Source organism: Hordeum vulgare, chromosome 1H (genome assembly GCF_904849725.1).
Source record: "Hordeum vulgare subsp. vulgare chromosome 1H, MorexV3_pseudomolecules_assembly, whole genome shotgun sequence".
Taxonomy (NCBI): Eukaryota; Viridiplantae; Streptophyta; class Magnoliopsida; order Poales; family Poaceae; genus Hordeum; species Hordeum vulgare.
The window spans coordinates 14,426,760-14,431,998 of record NC_058518.1 but is presented as its reverse complement, the minus strand read 5'-3'; positions in this window follow the sequence as shown (position 1 = coordinate 14,431,998).

The window sequence follows — 5,239 nt, the reverse complement described above, 5'->3', positions numbered from 1 at the left end:
TCTAGATGAACAGACCTCAACCCAACTGGGCAAGGCTATGAGCAACAGAATTACGATGGTGACGGACCAGGGAAATAGCATGTTCCCTGTTCATGAACAGAAGGTGTTTGATTTCTTCGACCGTAGCTGCATCCGGCGACAGATCCTGCTCAGTTTGCATAATCATATTGGCTGCCACCATGCAGTTAGTCTCAAGGATAAACGGAGCCTCACTCCACTCCAGAGTGAGCGCAATACCCTCCAAACAAGCAGCAAGCGCAGTCTCTAGTGCGTTTTTGCATGTATACGGGAATATCCATGACTCCTCCCTCATTTCGCGAGATCATGTTGGCCCTTCCCATAATCCCATGCCGTCCGCTTCAAAGAAAGCACGGACTATGCTGAGTTTATTCCACCCAGCAGGCGGCCTCACCCATCCTTCTAGCTAGTGTACGCGCGCTTTCTAGTGTAGACCTATGCTTGTCCTTCCTACACTCGTCATGATTGTTTGAAGGCACCATCTTCCCTCGCACAATATGGTCTGTAATGTGTTGCGGAATGGTCAGTAGAGAATTTATGTAGCTGCAAATAAATCCCATCGAAGCTTCGACCGGCGGTGGTAGTTTGTCGTGCGTCATTCCATTCCTCACGTAACACATATCCTCCATAGAGTCATCATGATAGGTAGATGTTCATTGGCGTTGCAATTATCCAGAAGGTGGAGGAGCCAATCAGGGCCTATGTCAATGGCCTCTTCCACTACCGGCATTTGGTGTTCTTTGCGCATTTTTCTTCCTTTTCAGTTTTGTAAGATAGGTGTGTACGGGAATTGTATTATGATCCTTATGATATAAATACGACACATATTTGCATGCAAAAAGACAAGTTTATTCTTATCAATGTTTTGATTCTAAGCTCGTGGAGCGTATCTTCATACTAAGGTAATATCCAGCTTGTGGCATGTCAAATACATGGACCATATACATGTTAGTTCAAGGACAAGTATGGGTGAAGTTGAATGACGTAGAGAAAAATGAAAACACATGAAGTTTGGTGAAGGATTGAATACCATGTCCACGTAAAACAAATTTCTTATTTAGTAAAGGCAAAGCTCAAAACAATAATAGATATGTGTCAGGAAACAACGTACAACAGGGACAAGTTTATTGACACAGAAAAAAAATGGTCAACAAGATGACTGGCACCGCAGTTGCATGGAGACTTCCTTTAACTCTGTGGACCATATTTTCATATTCGAGATGAAGCCCAGCTTGTGACAGGTTATATATATTGGTAGATACCGTAATGCGCATTGGATATGTTAGTTCCACGACTATAATGGCCACATTTGAAGGGCAGAAAATAAAAATCCGGACATGTCAAGTTTGGTGAAGCAACGAAGTGTGTACTTTGACTCTGTCTATGAATAACTAGTTTTATCATGTAGTAGAAGGAATACTCGAAAGTGCAACAAATGTGTGTGAGGCCACCATGTACATTATGGACTAAGTATATGGAGAGCGATAATGACCACAGGGATGAGTGGAACCAGTGTTTGAATGAGGATATTTTTTAGAAATGAGATACATCGGAAATTTGAGCGAGGGATAAGTGATACAACGAGGTTCTTCGACGCGACGGGCCTGTAGTGCTTTGTCACAAGAAACGAGAGTGAGTGGTCATCTCTGAGATGGCAGACAGAGCTTCTCCTCCTCGTTTGCTCTAATCAGCGTCCATGTTGCTATCCAACCTGTGGCCCAACCTCCAATAAGGTCCCTGCCTCTATTGTAAAAGGCAGTGCCTAGGAAGCGTTTAGGCATGCTTAGGCACAAGACGATGTCCAAATGCCTAACCTAGGTCATATGTGTAAGACTAGGTGGGGCAAGCAATAAATTGTCTACCCGGGCGGGAAATCATGCCATATTTCACTAATATGCCAAATAGGCAATATGCAATTGTAGGATCGGGTAATTTAGTTATTGTTATGCTCTGAATAATTGATACATATAATACCGCAAACATACTATGATAGTAAAAACTGTATTGCCGCCTAGGTCGCGTGTAGGGCGCTTAAGCATCACATACACACTAGGGAGAGGCCTACCGCCTCACTTGCACCTATCTCTTTTTCCAGCCTTACTCCTACACATTCCATATCTACTCCGGAAAAATCTCTACCTGACTATGACACAAGCCAGATAAGTCGTAAATGCATCAACAAGTAGCGTAATCGGCCTAACCGAGAAGACTACAGACGCTTAATTTGGTGTACGGCTGGCAGTGACAGGGCAGAGAAGACCTTTGTGTATGTCTTAGCGTTTAAATTACGCGATCCGCACATGCATTTTAACAAGCATTGTCATAAAGCCATAACGCTGTAACGTTCTTGGTTCATTTTTTTGTTGCTGGGGATGGACTTCTCGGACCACCTTCTTGTCAAATAATTCTTCTTCATCTACCTCCACGCTGACGCAATAGTCTATGGGCCATCGCCCAAGTGATCGAGGCCGATGAGTCGAGGCGATGCTCGTCCTGTCACCGTGGCGAGACTGACTTCGGTGCCGCCACTCCTCGAGATTTTGACACATCGTATAGGTGATTGCCGTCTAGGATGACAACACCAATAGAAATGACGGGTGTGTTTTGGCACCCGCCCCTGATATATTTTTTTATTACAGTGGCGGGTGCTAAATGGTCCCCGCCACTAATGTGACTTCATCTATAAGCCCTTTTTCCATATGTGACACAAGTTTTCAAAACAGTTTCCAAACCCGAAGTGCTGGCAGACCTGCACTAAGGGGGAACAAAGAGTTGCAACCAGGCAATATCATTACGGAAAATCATATGCGGCGAAAATTATTAACCTTTGGTGCCGAGATCAAACTAGATGAAGTATTTATGTGTACAGACTATAGAATGATTGTTGTCAATTATTTATATTTCCTTAAATGTTTGGGTTTAATAATATTTGATTGATTTATACACATATTTGGTGTAGTATCTAATTTTATTTGTGGCTACCCCGTGGTCGAAATCAACAATCCCTAACAAATTTGCGGTGGCTAATTCAATCACAAGCCTCTTCCACGAGCAAAACATGATCAACACCAGAACTCTATGGGTGTTTGATTCATCACAATGTAACTAGATTATTGACTCTAGTGCAAGTGGGAGACTGTTGACTCTAGTGAAGTGCAAGAATGGAAGCCATCCGTCTATTTTATTATTGACTCTAGTGCAAGTGCAAGAATGGAAGCCATCCATCTATTCTGTTTTTTCTTCCTAGGTTTTTGTTTCCTTGGCGACATTCACAAGGTGATGGTGTTGGAAATATGCCCTAGAGGCAATAATAAAATGGTTATTATTATATTTTCTTGTTCATGATAATTGTCTATTTTCCATGATATAATTGTATTAACCGAAAACCGTAATACATGTGTGAGTACGTAGACCACACCATGTCCCTAGTGAGCCTCTAGTTGACTAGCTCATTGATCAATATATGATCATGGTTTCCTGACCATGGACATTGGATGTCGTTGATAACCGGATCACATTATTTGGAAAATGATGTGATGGACAAGACCCAATCCTAAGTATAGCACAAGATCGTGTAGTTCATATGCTTGATCTTTTCTAAGGTCAAGTATCATTTCCTTAGACCATGAGATTTTGAAACTCCCGGATACCGTAGGAATGCTTTGGGTGTATAAAACGTCACAACGTAACTCAGTGACTATAAAGGTGCACTAGAGGTATCTCCAAAAGTGTTTGTTGGGTAGGTACAAATCAAGACTGGGATTTGTCGCTCCGCGTGATGGAGAGGTATCTCCGGGCCGACTCGATAATACATCATCATAATGAGCTCAATGTGACTAAGGAGTTAGTCAAGGGATCATGTGTTAGTAAAGAGACTTGTCGGTAACGAGATTGAACAAGGTATTGGGATACCGACGATCGAATCTCGGACAAGTAAAATAACAATGGACAAAGGGAATTGTATACGGTATTGATTGAATCCCCGACATTATGGTTCATCCGATGAGATCATCGTGGAACATGTGAGAGCCAATATGGGTATCCAGATCCCGCTATTGGTTATTGGCCGGAGAGGTGTCTCAGTCATGTCTGCATAGTTCCCGAACCAGTAGGGTCTACACACTTAAGGTTCGGTAACGCTAGAGTTGTAATAAGGAGAATTTTATGTGGTTACCGAAAGTTGTTCGGAGTCCTGGATGAGATCCCGGACATCACGAGGAGTTCCAGAATAGTCCGGAGGTGAAGATTTATATATGGAATGTCCAGCTTGGGTCACCGGAAAAGTTTCGGGGTTTATCGGTATTGTATCGATACCACCGAAAGGGTTCCCGGTTTCCACCGGGACGGGCCACCTGTCCTGGTGGGCACGTTGACTGAAGGAGGGAGGGAACCAGTTCTTTGGTGGGCTGGTGCGCACCACCCAAGGGCCCAAGGCGCCTAAGGCTGGCAACCCTAGGGCGTGGGGGCGCCTCCCACCAACTTGGGAGGCAAGCCACCCCCTTGGCCGCCGCCACCCCCTCCTAGGTCATCTAGGGTGACCGGCCACCTCTCCCCTTCCCCTTATAAATAGATGGGGGCGAGAAGGCTGCACACGACCTGAACCATCTCCCGCTGGTGCCGCCCTACCCCCGTACACCCTCTCCTTCGTAGCGCTTGGCGAAGAACCACGAGCTCTACCACCACCACTCCGTCGTGCTGCCGAGCTCGCCCTCAACTTCTCCTCCTCCCTTGCTGGATCAAGAAGGAGGAGACGTCCTCGGGCTGTACGTGTGTTGAACGCGGAGGCGCCGTTCGTTCGGTGCTTGGATCGGATCTTCTGCGATTTGAATCGCCGCGAGTACGACTCCATTAACCGCGTTCTTTGTAACGCTTCCGCTTAGCGATCTTCAACGGTATGAAGATGCATTCCCTCTCTCTCGTTGCTATCGTCTCCTAGATTGATCTTGGTGACACGTAGAAAAATGTTTGAATTATTACTACATTCCCCAACAAATGGCGTATTGGAATAAAGTCTATGTGGTATCTTCATACTTCGATGACGTCTAATCCAATTCCGGGGAAGGTCATGTGAGGGTTCATGTCCTCTAACTTGTGACTTCTTTTAAGATCTTGGTAGTTGTGTGTGGTTTCATTGCAAGATGGTCAACAATTTTCTTCCTTCCCAATGGTTGCATGCGACAGTTTCTTTCTTGTCTAATGGAGATATCACTCATCTAAGAAT